Below are 16830 nucleotides of genomic sequence, written 5' to 3'. Positions count from 1 at the left end.
TCTAATTTGCAATCTGATAATGTGGCTGTGGCATCTTTCCTTTAAACCATCTGATTTTCCACCGCTTTAAAATAAAGACCACACCTTTTTTTGTCATAGAAACCTCTTTACCATCTGTCCCCTAACAACCTTTACTGCTTAACTCATTTCTGTTCTACTTCTATACATGCATTTTAGCCTTCCAGAGCTACTGTGATTCCTCAGATAGATCATTAATTTTCACACATTCAAAAAATACATTTTATAAGTGGAATGTCCTGCTCTCTCATATATATCATGAAGTTCCAGCTCAGACATTGCTCCTCTCTTCCCTGAACACTGTGACCATCTTTTCTCAAACAGGCTCTGGGATAGATTATTTACCCTCTCCTATCACATCAGCACATTCTCTAATATAGTCCTTATCATTCTCAATTATTAATATTTCTGTGCCTCCCTCAATGGAATGAATAAAGAGATGGTTCTTTATTTTATTCATTGTTGTGAATCTAGTTCTTGGTTTATATTAAACTTCACATAAATATGCTTCATAAACCTTTTATACATTTTTTTTACACATTTTACACATTTGCAATTCTTTTTCTCTAAATTTTCTCCTGGATTTGATCCTTCTTTCTGAAATGCCCACTGAGTTTTATTATTCCATAAACTGTCACCTTTCTCAAAATCTTCCCATCCACCCCTCATGTATGTACATCTCATATAAGTTTCTCCAAAATGTTATTCTTTTCTAGTGGAGTCCTTTCTTCTCAACGTATTTCTAGTCCTCACCCTCTTGGAGTCTATGCCTCTGCCTGAAGTGACCCCTAGATGGAGTTAGGCTTGCAATGCCGAGCACAGAGGCTCCTGCTGAATCTTACACATTTCACAGAACATTCCTGCTCATTAAAAGCAGGCCAGGTAGTGGATAGAATTGATAGAAGGCAAAGCAGAAAGAGGTTTGGGATAGATGCCTGTTGAAAAAAGCCTGTGAGACTTTTGTGGGAATATTTAAAGCTCCACATGGGACCTTCAAATTTGACAGGTTCACTCCTTCCCAGAATTTTGAAAGCGCTGTCATATACACCTAACTAGCATACAAGAAGCACATGTACCTCCTGCCATTTGTACTATTCGAACACAGAAAGGTACTCACATTTTGTAGTCGACGTGTATTCCCACACATAGCACAAACATATATGCATGCACTCACACACACGCACACACACACAAACACACACTTATCCACCTTGATACGCAGAAACACTCATGTATAGAAGGTTTATATTCATGGACAGAAATATTTTTGAGGCAAATGCATATCAAATTAACAGGTATTCAAACAAAAATATAACTTATACATACATTCAAGGGTGCAGAAATATGCAAATGCTCATTCCCGAAGATAGAAGCCCTTCTGAATACCTACCGATAGGAATGCATGTCTAAGTGAAAAGGCATGTGGAAGCAAAATGCTTGTAGGTCATGTATGTGATCATCTATGCACTCACCTCCACAAATTGTGAATGCCCAACGCTCTTAATCTTTTGCCACCTCACACAATCACAGACAGGTAAATTTAAAGATTCAGTCATTCTCCAAAACACACATATGCAGCTAATGAGTAACCTTTATCTCCTCACATACACACATGTTCATCAGATGTTCACAAACCTCCCTTCAATATGCAGCCACATGCGTACATCAATATATTTCAGAAATGCAGGGGATCATAAACATACATCTTGAGTCACATCTCACATCACACCAATTAGGCATCCTTATCTCACGTCTAATATCTGATATATTGCTACAAAGATAAGTAAGCTAGCTCTCTTTTTCTCAACCTGAAATCTTGCTCTCTATAGATTTAATTCTATGATTCAAACCTAAGAGTGGGAACATTGTCACCAAAACATGTGTATAAATACTGAATGATGTTTTTTGGGAGAGAACAAAAGTTTTATCCTCATTACCAGATTAGTTCCCTTCCATCTGAAAGGCAAATGGAACATAGGATATTTGGCTACAGGGCAGATTTTTAAAAATTTTTTTTATTGTTACGTTAATCCCCATACATTACATCATTAGTTTTAGATGTAGTGTTCCATGATTCATTGTTTGTGCATAACACCCAGTGCTCCATGCAGAACGTGCCCTCCTCAATACCCATCACCAGGCTAACCCATCCTCCCACCCCCCTCCCCTCTAGAACCCTCAGTTTGTTTCTCACAGTTATAGGGCAGATTTTTTTTTTAAATGTTTTATTTATTTATTCATGAGAGTCAGAGAGAGAGAGAGAGAGGCAGAGGCAGAGGGAGAAGCAGGCTCCCCGCCTAGCAGGGAGCCCGATGCGGGACTCGATCCCAGGACCCTGGGATCATGACCTGAGCCAAAGGCAGACGCTTAACCATCTGAGCCACCCAGGCGCCCTATAGGGCAGATTTGACGCTGGTGTCATGGAGAGTTCTGAGCAGCCACATAGAGATAGCAGAGTATTATGGGTAAATTTGCTCACTTTACTAGGTCCTAGACCTAGCCCTGGCAGTTAGGGCCCTCACCACAATTCTCCCTGCTATTTACCAGACTAGCATTGAAGACTGTTTGTCAGACAGGGTCTTTGGTTGCAAATGAATGCTGCAGTATTAGGATGGCTTCAAGAAGTGGCCAATGTGTGAGGATTTATAGCATCAGCTCTCTAAGTGTTGGCCCCGAGGGGATAAAATGGAGTAGGAAGAAATGGCTAAGAGAGTGGATTTGTCTCCAAGGCAATAATTGCCCCTCCATAACCTGAGAGGCCCCCTTTTGTCTCCAGATTAACCTGGACTGTACTGAAAGAGATATCTTTAGTGCTGAGCACCAAGCAATCCACTGGAAACAGGTGGTATATCCCATGGAAAAGCACTTAACAAAATATGAGATCAAATCAGGTACATTATGGAATATTGATATGGTTAGAGACCTATGCATATCAGGAACATAAGGAAAACAAGCACAGCATGTGGGAGGGAGGAATAAAACAATCTAGGGAAGAGGAATGATTAGGTAAGTTATAAGGCCCAAATTTATTTATTTATTTATTTATTTATTTATTTATTTATTTTAAAGATTTTTAAAAATTTATTTGAGAGAGAGAGAGACACAGCGAGAAAGAGAGAGAGCATGAGCAGGGGGTGAGAGGGAAGGGGAGAGGCAGACTACCCGACGAGAAGGGAGCCTGATGTGGGACTCTATCCCAGGACCCTGGGATCATGACCTAAGCCGAAGACAGCTGCTTAACCGACTGAGCCACCCAGGTGCCCCGTAAGACCCAAATTTAGAAAATAACCACCCATGTTCTTAGTCTCAAATCTTGGTGGATAGTTGGAATATAAGGCAATGATCAGTTCGGCTGCTCCCTATATTCAGATTAAGTCTTTACTGGGGAGATAGAGTTTTGCCCTGAAGAACCTGGGAACAAAGGACCCTGGCAGGTTATTATCAGGCAAGGTAAGCAAAAAAACAGGCCATATTTGGGGGACAGAAGATACCACCACTGAATTTTTATGGTGCCCCAAATTCCACCATCCAGAGGTTTTGGCCACCAGTAAACTTAAAACTGCACTATGCAATTTGAAGACATCCCTCCGTGATCTGTTTGGTCAGCAAAGTCTGCTCCACATGACTTCCTAGTTCTAAAGTATGATGTTAAATATTCAGTCCCAGTTCCAAATAGACTGCATGCTTGGTCATAATCCTTGGCTTTGCACCTATGGTTACCTGTCCCTTCTCTCCAGTTTTCCATCTCAGGAAACGACTTTTCCTTACTGGAACTCAGATCCCACAGGACTTCTATTGTATTGCTCCCTCCCAGTGAATCACTCTCTCTTCTACGACCCTGTGGACCCCTCTCGCATAAGCGAGTGCGCTACCGGAACTCTTCCCATGCCTTCCTACTGCTCTGTGAGCTATTTGAAGACAAGAACTATCTTTTTCATTTTCATTCCTATTATAACATCTTTCCCTTAGACAGGAAATAAGTTTGTTGAATTCTGTGAGCTGTTTTAAAGAGTTGGCTTAAATAAAAATGTGTCTCACTGCCCAGATTCTGAGCCCCTCCCTTCTACAAAGGGCACCATGCTTTTCTGATCTCTCCACCTGCTCCATCCCAATCCTCCAGCCCCCATCTACCTTCCAACTCTTCAAAAATTGAAGTAACTTTCTGAGAATGGTCAAATTCTTTGCCCTATCTCCTTTCTGTCCTTTCAGGCTCAGAAACAGAAACTGCCACACCCTCCTCTTTCTTTCTTATTTCATCTCCCCACTTACTGTCCTCTCCCCATTTATTTTATCACTCTCACCCTGAGTCTTATTGTCCCTCCCCACACCTGCTTCTCCCTTTTGCAGTTCACTTACCACACTTGGTTCTCCCAGCGACCCTCACACACTTTGGTGTTCTAGTAGACTGACTCAGGTGTACTCTTTATGCAACCCTTGTTGTACCCCATCTGGGCGAGTGGATGGGGTGTGGGATACAAGAAAGGTGAGCACAGGTGTCCAGCCTCTTGTTGCCTGAACCCCATAGGGAGCCGCTGTGGTTAGTTAAGGGCTGGTTGTTCTGCCCAAAGGAAGCACCATGATGACCTTTGAACTGCAGCAGGAATGGAAAAGTCCCTCCATCCCTAATATCCAGTCCTATCCTCATAGCCCATGAAGCAGGTTCCCCTCTACCCCATACTAATCCTGAGCTCATAGTCCTGATAGGTCCTGGTGTCTTGTCTCACCCTGGCCTGTCTGCTTTCTGACCATTGCCACAACCTCTCCCCAGCCTTTTTTTCAGAGAGCAGATAATTAGCCCCAGAGAGTGCCCCAGGCTCAGTCCACAGGGACACCTTCTAGTTTTGTTGCTTGTTTCTGTTTCAACTGATTGCCCTTCGCTCAGTGGAGTACCACATGGTGCTAATAGCTCTAAGGTCACGGGTTCCACCTCTGCAGAGATCACTTAGTCATTTTGCTTTGCATCCTTAGGTTAAGGCCTGAATCAATTCAAAGACTAGCAGGGGTAGAGAATGGTCTCTTACCGTCATGGTTTCATCCCCATCCCTGACCACATGCACACTGCTATCCATAAAGTCAACTCTCTCTGAAATACAACAACTAGCTGACTGGACCCCCTCACTCCTCTTGCCCATTTTGGCTCACTCTCTTTCTTTCTCTTCCCTTCTCTCTTCCTCTTCGGTACTTTGCACTTTCTCATTCTCCCTACCATTTCTTGATCTTTATAGATGCCCTGTTTGCTGATGGATCAGGTATTGCCAGGCAACCCGCTCCCCATGTCAGCTTGTAGCTTTTCCTTCACACCCTGGGCATAATCAGCCCAAATCTCCGTAAACCCTCATTGTAAGCCATGCTGTCTACTGCTCCTCCCCTCCCAGAGAACTTCCAGGGTGCTTTTGTTCCTGTAATCCCCGCAGCAGACCTGGGTAACCAGATCCCAACTCGTGGGTTTACCCAGCTCATCCCTGTTCCTTCTACTCCCTTTCAGGAGATGCTGCCTTAATCTCTCTATCCCCAGGGCACAGCTACACTTCTCCTGGACTCAGGTTACCCTCCTCACACTCCTTCCAGCAATTCCAGCAGGTGTGATCTGTTGGACCTGGATGCTGCCCTCAAACTCTGTGACTGAAGTTTAACCCCATGGTGAATGGAACTGAGGACATGGACTAAGTTAGTCTTAGCACCGCAAACACCCACAACTCCATAACCAGGTCCTCTCTCAGGCTCTCTGATTGGTTCAGTGAATGATTCTATATCCTTCTGTCATCCTGGGATGCAGGGTTACCTCTCTTCTGACCTCTAAATCATAGGAAGGGCCCCACAGCTATCTGCGCTCTGGTTTCCTGAATGTTCAGGATAGCCATTTATTCATGTGATAAATGAATCTGGCTTAATAGGTTGGAGGGAGGGACAGAATTAAACCATACTTGGGTCCCTCCTTTTCTCAGATCAACATGTGTTTCTTTCGATTTTATGTTTTAGGAGCCCACAGTATGGTGCTGTGGCTTTCAGATTTAGACTATCTAGGTAAAAATCCTCACTTTGCTATTTACTAGCTGTAAGGCTGTGGACAAGCTACTTCACATCTCTGGGCTTCAGTTTCCTCATCAGGAAAAAGAATTGGGATGAAATGTGAGTGAAGTGTCCAGAACAATGCCTGCCTCCTGTTATTTACCGTACATGCATGCCAATCTCAGTTCTCTACTCTCCCCTCTTTGTTGTCTAAAATGGCTTTCTTTCAACAGGTAATTTTGAGCACCTCATATATGCCAGGTGTTTCAGGCCACCGTAGTAAACAAGGGAGGTAAGACACCTTCTTTTATGGGTCTCACTTTCCAGTACAGAGTGATAGTGCAAGTATATATATGGTCTATGTAACAAACAGAAAAGGGTCATGGGATAAGAAAGGAAGAGTGCCTAAATACCACAGAAAGGGTGACATTTCTGAAGCTGATATTTAAGCTGAGACCTAAACGCTGAGAATGAAGTAGCCATGTGGAGGTATGGAGGACGTATGTTCCAGGCAAGTATTCGGGCAGTGAGGCAAGAATAAAGTTGGCATTGCTAAGGAACCAGAAGGTGGCCATTCTATTTGGAGTAGAAGGAAAGAGCCCGAGATCGAACGAAGAGATCAGAGATGTTCACAGGTTTATGCCACATAGTTTCAGATCAGACATGGTTAGACGTTTTTATTCTAAGTGAAAGGAAAGACTCTAAAGTGTTTTAAAAGCAGAGCAGTGTAAAGATGTAACTTATGATTTTAAAAAGTTACTGCCACCCATCATGTAAAGTAAGGATGGACTCTGGCTGACCATAATGGAAGCGGGAAGACTGTTTAAGGGAAACCTTCCTGGGCAGGTGAGATTAGTGGAAATTGACTCAGCATGACTCTCAAAACAACTATGTTTCTACATTTGTGTGTGCAACTGTACACTTAAAGATGGCTAAGATTCTTCGATTAGGCCAAGGAAGAAATGACAAAATTATCTGTATACTCCCTGACCAATCACTGCATATTTACCAAGTTCTGTGAGTTCTGTGTAGCATTCATACTGTACATACTATTCATTCTTCTATCCTGTTGTCCCAGCTCTTGTTAATTGTACATTACCTTTGTATCCTGTTCCCTATTGTCCCCTCTTCTTATAAAGAATGTATCTGATCATGTCATTTTCTCCTGCAGAATTTTTCCATTGTTTATTCTCTGACCCTTAGATAAATGTGAAATTATTAAGGCATTTAAGGCCCCTAACATACTATTTCCAATATTTTCTACTCTTACCACTAATGTCCTCTCACCCTGTAACTCGCTGTGTGGAGCTACTGCATTGTCTCCTGAAAATGCCTTAAACTTTCTCACCCACATGCTTTCACATATGCTCTTCCTCTACCTGAAATATTCTCCCTAATAGCTCTGCAATCCAAATCCTAATGTTTCTCTAATACCTAGTCTAATTTCACTTCACACGTTAAATTTCCTCAGTCCTCCCTGCCCCCTACCAGCTAACAATGATTCTCCTCATTTTAAATGCCTAATCTTGGTCTGATCTCCTCAGACAGCCCATAACACTTTTAACTTCTCTTGTCATTATTTCTTTTTTAAAGATTTTATTTATTTATTTGAGAGAGAGAGCACACAAGCAGGGGAAGTGACAGGCAGAGGGAGAGGGAGAAGCAGGCCCCCCGCTGAGCACAGAGCCGATGCAGGTCTCCATCCCAGGGTCCTGGGATCATGACCTGAGCCGAAGGCCAACGCTTACCTGACTGAGCCACCCAGGTGCCCCTCTTGTCATTATTTTAATATTAATTTATTTTCTGAATCTCATATACACACAGATCACCAAAATTTTTTGATCTTATGAATCTGAAACTCTATACTCATTAAACAGTAACTTCGTGTTTCCCTTTCCCCACAACCCCTAGTAACCACCATTCTATTTTCTGTTTCTATGATTTAGACTACTTTACATACCTATATAAGTGGAATCTTATGGTATTAAAAGGACATCACTTATATTTTTAACATTCCAATAGTAACTACTTTTTAGTGATGTTTGTTTATTAACAATATGTTAAAATGCTTTTTTCCCATAGAATTAAAATTTACAAACTTTCTCTGGCAATACTTAATGCTATCCAGATAATGTTGAAATCAATATTTGAGCTTTAGCCATTAATTTAAGAAAAATTTCATGATGTATTTTATATAGAGACTCAAAAATACAGTTTTCATCAAGGAAATCAGTAGTTACTGTTGATCAGATTTTTTCTATATATACATATTTTTAAAAAAAGTCTCAATGAACAATTTGATGGATGAAGGGTATCATTACACATGGTTTTATAAACTGCTTTTTATTTATTTTTTAAAAATTTTTAAAATTTTATTATGTTATGTTAGTCATCATACAATACATCATTAGTTTTTGGTGTGGTGATCCACGATCCACTGTTATAAACTGCTTTTTAAAGCAAAGTTCAGCTCAATGCTATTTTGTTTTATACAAATGAAATGAAGGGCTTCTAAAAGTATTGCCCATATCTGTTAAATTAAAACAAGAGAGGGGCACCTGGGTGGCTCAGTCGTTAAGCGTCTGTCTTCGGCTCAGGTCATGATCCCAGGGTCCTGGGGTCGAGCCCCGCATTGGGCTCCCTGCTCAGTGGGAAGCCTGCTTCTCCCTCTCCCACTCCCCCTGCTTGTGTTCCCTCTCTCGCTGTGTCTCTCTCTGTCAAATAAATAAATAAAATCTTTAAAAAAACAAAAGAAAACAAAATAAACATGAGATACAGTTGTAAAAGACACAAAGCCCTGTTCTTATTTCACTGGTACCTCCACAGTAGAGTTAGTATGAAGGGGAAAAAAACATAGTATAGTATATTCATACAGATGATTATTATTTCTGATTGTTCAGTCCAATGGAAACTAGAGACGTAATAACTAGAGAATTTAAAGGTTTAATGTATTTTATTTTTCCGTCTATACTATACAATGTAGACCTGATTATGCTATGCAGTCAATAAATCACTGATAGAAAGGCATATGAATACCTAAAATTTATCATACAAACATTTTAAGCAAGATCACTGCAAGTCAGGAAAACAAATCAATCAAATTAGATAACAAAATATTCATATATCAAATAGCTTAATATTTACATTTCTGAGAATGCATGTTTCTTTTGACTACAGAGTAGCTTCTTACTAATAGCAAAGTAAAGCCCAATATGGAATTTGGCAAGATTATTAAATATTTCCAGGTGAAAAGGCAGAAGAAAGGACATAAAGTACATTTCTGTTCTCCTTTCCTAGAACATTTGGCTCACCCTTTATTTCAACATTGCTTCTTGCTCTCTGGGAGGGGTAAGTCAGCAAAGCAAGTGACGGCATGGTTGGCATCAGGACCACGTTTGGCCACATCACATGGTCAGAAAAGAAGGTGTGAATAGCAACAGAAGTTACAATGCTTGACACACTTTGCTTTTAAATGCTGGCATCAGAAGCAAATGGTTGAAAATTACTTTGTAGGAACATTCAGTTAGGTAACAAATACAACTCATAACCTGTGCATGCTAGGAGTGAAAGGCTCTCAAGTAAAGGAACAAAAGCCAAACTCAAAAAAAAAAAAAAGAAAAAAAGGAAAAGAAAAGTTACAGTGACCATTCCTGAGAATGGTCAGGACATATAGTCTTTGTTCCATGACTATCGTCACCTAATCCGGGGATGTCCTTCATGGAAGTTTCCAGAGAGAGCAATGAGGAAGGAAAAAGTCAGTGGAGTTGAAAAGGACACAGTCACGACAATGTTGCCTACGCAATCTAGATTCTACTCTGTTCTTAAGAAATGATGTTTACCCCAAATTTCCTGAGCTGAGGAAAATACCATATGATTTCACTCATATCTGGAATTTAAGAAAGAAAACAAGTGAGTATAGGAGAAAAAAAAGAGAGAGAGAGGCAAACCAAGAAACAGACTCAACTATAGAGAACAAACTGAAGGTCACCAGATGGGAGGTGGGTGGGGGATGGGTTAAATAGGTGTTGGGGATTAGGGAGGGCACTTGCTCTGATGAACACTGGGTGTTGTTTGTAAATGTTGAATCACTATATTGTACACTTGAAACTAATATTACACTGTAAGTTAAGTAAATGGAACTTAAAAACTTAAAAAAAAAAGATTCAGCAAATACATTCTTTGTCCACTGTCAATGTTGCCACAGAAATGTAGCAATTTGAACAATATGCTGTTTCATGACAAATTCTCAGATTTAACATCCACCAATACAAGCTCATTACTCAGCAACTATTTAACATTTGCTGGGAGGGAAAGAGTAAGCAAATGTGCTATGCTAGTGTTTGTAGGGGCCAACGGCAGGCTGCCCAAAATGTACCACAGTGGTATATTGATTATTTTGAATTGAAACTACCTGGGAAACAGCCAGTGCAGGGACATTCAGACACTTTTCTGTCACCCCTGAAAGCAGGAAATAAATCTCCCATATGAAAGATACCTTCCCTGTACTAAGAGGCGAAAGGATATCCTTATCACCAAAGACAGAAACTTTAAAGCTGAGAAAGCAGAAATAAAACTTGCTACTTTTTTTTATTATGTTATGTTAATCACCATACATTACATCATTAGTTTTTGATGTAGTGTTCCATGATTCATTGTTTGCGTATAACACCCAGTGCTCCATGCAGAACGTACCCTCTTTAATTCCCATCACCAGGCTAACCCATCCCCCCACCCCCCTCCCCTCTAGAACCCTGTTTGTTTTTCAGAGTCCATAGTCTCCCATGGTTCATCTCCCCCTCTGATTTCCCTCCTCATTCTTCCCCTCCTGCTATCTTCTTCTTCTTCTTTTTTCTTTTAACATATAATGTATTATTGGCTTCAGAGGTACAGATCTGTGATTCAACAGTCTTGCACAATTCACAGCGCTCACCATAGCACAGTCCCTCCCCAATGTCTATCACCCAGCCACCCCATCCTTCCCACCCCCCACCACTCCAGCAACCCTCAGTTTGTTTCCTGAGATTAAGAATTCCTCATATCAGTGAAGTCACATGATACATGTCTTTCTCTGATTGACTTATTTCACTCAGCATAATACCCTCCAGTTCCATCCACATCCTTGCAAATGGCAAGATCTCATTCCTTTTGTTGGCTGCATAATATTCCATTGTATATATACCACTTTTTCTTTATCCATTCATCTGTTGATGGACATCTTGGCTCTTTCCACAGTTTGGCTATTGTGGACGTTGCTGCTATAAACATCAGGGTGCACATACCCCTTCAGATCCCCACATTTGTATCTTTGGGGTAAATACCCAGGAGTGCAATTGCTGGAGTGTATGGTAGCTCTATTTTCATCTTTTTGAGGAAGCTCCATACTGTTTTCCAGAGTGGTTGCACCAGCTTGCATTCCCACCAACAGTGTAGGAGGGTTCCCCTTTCTCCGCATCCCCGCCAACATCTGTCGTTTCCTGACTTGTTAATTTTAGCCATTCTGACTGGTGTGAGGTGGTATCTCATTGAGGTTTTGATTTGGATTTCCCTGATGCCGAGCGATGTTGAGCACTTTTTCATGTGTCTGTTGGCCGTTTGGATGTCTTCTTTGGAAAAATGTCTATTCACATGTCTTCTGCCCATTTCTTGATTGGATTTTTTGTTCTTTGGGTATTGAGTTTAAGAAGTTCTTTATAGATTTTGGATACTAAGCCCTTTATCTGATATGTCATTTGCAAATATCTTCTCCCATTCTGTTGGTTGTCTTTTGGTTTTGTTGACTGTTTCCTTTGCTGTGCAAAAGCTTTTTATCTTGATAAAGTCCCAAAGTTCATTTTTGCCCTCGCTTCCCTTGCCTTTGGCAATGTTTCTAGGAAGAATTTGCCTTGGCTGAGGTCGAAGAGGTTGCTGCCTGTGTTCTCCTTTAGGATTTTGATGGACTCCTGTCTCACATTGAGGTCTTTCAACCATTTGGAGTCTATTTTTGTGTGTGGTGTAAGGAAGTGGTCCAGTTTCATTCTTCTGCATGTGGCTGTCCAATTTTCCCAACACCATTTGTTGAAGAGACTCTCTTTTTGCCATTGGACATTCTTTCCTGCTTTGTCGAACATGAGTTGACCATAGAGTTGAGGGTCCATTTCTGGGCTCTCTATTCTGTTCCATTGATATATGTGTCTATTTTAGTGCCAGTACCATACTGTCTTGATGATGACAGCTTTGTAATAGAGCTTGAAGTCTGCAATTGTGATGCCACCAGCTTTGCTTTTCTTTTTCAACATTCCTCTGGCTATTTGAAGTCTTTTCTGGTTCCATACAAGTTTTAGGATTATTTGTTCCATTTCTTTGAAAAAAGTAGATGGTATTTTGATGGGGATTGCATTGAATGTGTAGATTGCTCTAGGTAGCATTGACATCTTCACAATATTTGTTCTTCCAATCCATGAGCATGGAACATTTTTCCATTTCTTTGTGTCTTCCTCAATTTCTTTCATGAGTATTTTATAGTTTTTTGAGTACAGATCCTTTGCCTCTTTGGTTAGATTTATTCCTAGGTATCTTATGGTTTTGGATGCAATTGGAAGTGGGTTTGACTCCTTAATTTCTCTTTCTTCTGTCTTGTTGTTGGTGTATAGGAATGCCACTGACTTCTGTGCATTGATTTTATATCCTGCCACTTGACTGAATTCCTGTATGAGTTCTAGCAGTTTTGGGGTGGAGTCTTTTGGGTTTTCCACATAGAGTATCATATCATCTGCAAACAGTGAGAGTTTGACCTCTTCTTTGCCAATTTGGATGCCTTTGATTTCTTTTTGTTGTCTGATTGCTGTGGCTAGGACTTCTAATATTATGTTGAATAGCAGTGGTGATAGTGGACATCCCTGCCGTGTTCCTGACCTTAGGGGGAAAGCTCTCAGTTTTTCCCCATTGAGAATGATATTCGCTGTGGGTTTTTCATAGATGGCTTTTATGATATTGAGGTATGTACCCTCTATTCCTATACTCTGAAGAGTTTTGATCAAGAAAGGATGCTGTACTTTGTCAAATGCTTTTTCTGCATCTATTGAGAGGATCATATGATTCTTGTTCTTTCTTTTATTAATATATTGTATCACACTGATTGATTTGCGGGTGTTGAACCAACCTTGCAGCCCAGGGATAAATCCCACTTGGTCGTGGTGAATAATCCTTTTAATGTACTGTTGGATCCTATTGGCTAGTATTTTGGTGAGAATTTTTGCATCCGTGTTCATCAAGGATATTGGTCGTAATTCTCCTTTTTGATGGGGTCTTTGTCTGGTTTGAGGATCAAGGTAATGCTAGCCTTATAAAACGAGTTTGGAAGTTTTCCTTCCATTTCTATTTTTTGGAACAGTCAGAAGAATAGGTATTAATTCTTCTTTAAATGTTTGGTAGAATTCCCCTGGGAAGCCATCTGGCCCTGGGCTTTTGTTTGTTGGGAGATTTTTGATGATTGCTTCAATTTCCTTAGTGATTATACGTCTGTTCAGGTTTTCTATTTCTTCCTGGTTCAGTTTTGGTAGTTGATACATCTCTAGGAATGCATCCATTACTTCCAGGTTATCTAATTTGCTGGCATAGAGTTGCTCATAATATGTTCTTATAATTGTCTGTATTTCTTTGGTGTTGGTTGTGATCTCTCCTCTTTCACTCATGATTTTATTTATTTGGATCATTTCTCTTTTCTTTTTGATAAGTCTGGCCAGCAGTTTATCAATCTTGTTAATTCTTTCAAAGAACCAGCTCCTAGTTTCTTCTATCTGTTCTACTGTTCTTTTGGTTTCTAGTTCATTGATTTCTGTTCTGATCTTTATTATTTCTCTTCTGCTGGGTTTAGGCTTTATTTACTGTTCTTTCTCCAGCTCCATTTGGTGTAGGGTTCGGTTGTTTATTTGAGACCTTTCTTGTTTCTTGAGAAAGGCTTGTATTGCTATATACTTTCCTCTTGGGACTGCCTTTGCTGTATCCCAAAGATTTTGAACAGTTGTGTTTTCATTTTCATTGGTTTCCATGAATTTTTAAAATTCTTCTTTAATTTCCTGGTTGACCCATTCATTCTTTAGTAGGATGCTCTCTAGCCTCCATGTATTTGAGTTCTTTCCGACTTTCCTCTTGTGATTGAGTTCTAGTTTCAAAGCATTGTGGTCTGAAAATAGGCAGGGAATGATCCCAATCTTTTGGTACCGGTTGAGACCTGATTTGTGACCTAGGATGTGATCGATTCTGGAGAATGTTCCATGGGCACTAGAGAAGAATGTGTATTCCGTTGCTTTGGGATGGAATGTTCTGAATATGTCTGTGAAGTCCATTTGGTCCAATGTGTCATTTAAAGTATTTCCTTGTTGATCTTTTGCTTAGGTGATCTGTCCATTTCAGTGAGGGGGGTGTTAAAGTCCCCCGCTATTATTGTGTTGTTGTTGATGTGTTTCTTTGCTTTTGCTATTAATTGGCTTATATAATTGGCTGCTCCCATGTTAGGGGCATAGATATTTACAATTGTCAGATCTTCTTGTTGGATAGACCCTTTAGGTAGGATATAGTGTCCTTCCTCATCTCTTATTACAGTCTTTGGTTTAAAATCTAATTTGTCTGATATAAGGATTGCCACCCCAGCTTTCTTTTGGTGTCCATTAGCATGGTAAATGGTTTTCCACCCCCTCACTTTCAATCTGGGGGTGTCTTTGGGTCTAAAATGAGTCTCTTGCAGACAGCATATCGATGGGTCTTGTTTTTTTATCCAATCTGAGCCTGTGTCTTTTGACTGGGGCATTTAGCCCATTTACATTCAGGGTAACTATTGAAAGATATGAATTTAGTGCCATTGTACTGCCTTTAAGGGGACTGTTACTGTATATTGTCTGTGTTCCTTTCTGGTCGATGTTTTTTTTAGGCTCTCTCTTTGCTTAGAGGACCCCTTTCAAGATTTCTTGTAGGGCTGGTTTTGTGTTTGCAAATTCCTTTAGTTTTTGTTTGTCCTGGAAGCTTTTTATCTCTCCTTCTATTTTCAAAGACAGCCTAGCTGGATATAGTATTCTTGGCTACATATTTTTCTCATTTAGTGCTCTGAATATATCATGTCAGTCCTTTCTGGCCTGCCAGGTCTCTGTGGATACGTCTGTTGCCAATCTAATGTTTCTACCATGGTAGGTTACAGAACTCTTCTCCTGAGCTGCTTTCAGGATTTTCTCTTTGTCTCTGAGAGTCGTAAGTTTTACTATTAGATGTCGGTGGGTTGACATATTTTTATTGATTTTGAGGGGGCTTCTCTGTGCCTCCTGGATTTTGATGGCTGTTTCCTTCCCCAAATGAGGGAAGTTCTCTGCTATAATTTGCTCCAGTATACCTTCTGCCCCTCTCTCTCTTTCTTCTTCTTCTGGGATCCCAATTATTCTAATGTTGTTTCATCTTATGGTATCGCTTATCTACTGAATTCTGCCCTCGTGATCCAGTAATTGTTTATCTCTCTTTTTCTCAGCTTCTTTATTTTTCATCATTTGGTCTTCTATATTACTAATTCTCTCTTCTGCCTCATTTATCCTAGTGGTTAGAGCCCCCATTTTTTCCCTCTTGTTTTGCAATTTATTTATTTTTTAAAAATTTATTATTGTTATGTTAATCACCATACATTTGGGAACCATGGCAACAGGCCCCTCCCCCAGAAGATCAGCAAAAACAGCCATCCAAGACCAAGTTTACTGATCAGTGAGAACGGCAGAACTCCAGCACTAGGGGAATACCACACATAGAATTCATGGCTTTTTTACCATGATTTTTTAGTCTTTCAAAGTTAATTTTTTTTAATTGTCTTTTTTTTTTAATTTTTCTTTTTCCCTTTTTCAACCAACATCTTATCAATCCCTTTTTTAAAAACATTTTTATTTTTCATTTTTAGAGTCATATTCTATCCCTTCATAGTAGTTACCCTTATTTTTGGCATATATATATAAGTTGTTCTCTCTTTAAAATTTTGAGATACAATTTCTTCTAACAGATCAAAATATACCCTAAATCTCTAGTGTATGGCTTTGTTCTACTCTCCTGCCTGATCCCATTCTCTCCCTTATTTTTTCTTTTTTTTTAAATACTCTTCTTTCTTCTTTCAAACAAGTTCTTATCTTATCAATTCCTTTTATAAAATATTTTATAATATTCATCTTTACAGTCATATTCCATCCCTTCATCGTATTAACCCTTATTTTGTATATATGTAAGTTTTTCTTTCTTTAAAATTTTGGGAGCTTTTGTTCCCTGCAAGCTTTCCGTACAGCTTTGGAGGACGAGCGTGAAAATGGCGGCCCCCCAATCTCTGCCCCGGAGCAGCCAAGAACTCGGGTCCCTGCTCCTCAGTGCGCCCCCAGAGAAAAGCAGTCAATCACTGCCGTCTCCCCCGTCTCTGGCCACACTCCGTGCTCACCCAGCCTGTGACCGAGCGTTTCTATCTCTGGCACACGACCCCGTGTGGAGTCTCCAAACCCAGCAGATCCCTGCAGTGCGCTCCCAGATCTGCCGCTTGCTGGGTCCCTGCTGGAGGAGCAGTGGCCTGACTCTGCCCTGGATCACGGTGTATGGCAACCCTGAGCTGAGAGCCCACTCTTTGGCTCTGTCTCTGCAGCCGGCTTCCCTGCTCCAATACCTGGGAGCTCTGCCGCACTCAGTCACCCCCAGTCTTTCTGTGACCCTGAGGGTCCTGAGACCACACTGTCCCACGAGGGTTCCACTCCCCGCTTAGCCACTGGAGCGATATCCCTCATTGGAGCCCACTTCTAAAAGTTCCAATTTTGTGCTTTG

The sequence above is a fragment of the Phoca vitulina genome, unplaced genomic scaffold, assembly GCF_004348235.1.
Source record: "Phoca vitulina isolate PV1807 unplaced genomic scaffold, GSC_HSeal_1.0 scaffold36, whole genome shotgun sequence".
Classification (NCBI taxonomy): domain Eukaryota; kingdom Metazoa; phylum Chordata; class Mammalia; order Carnivora; family Phocidae; genus Phoca; species Phoca vitulina.
Note: the sequence above shows the minus strand (reverse complement) of the source record.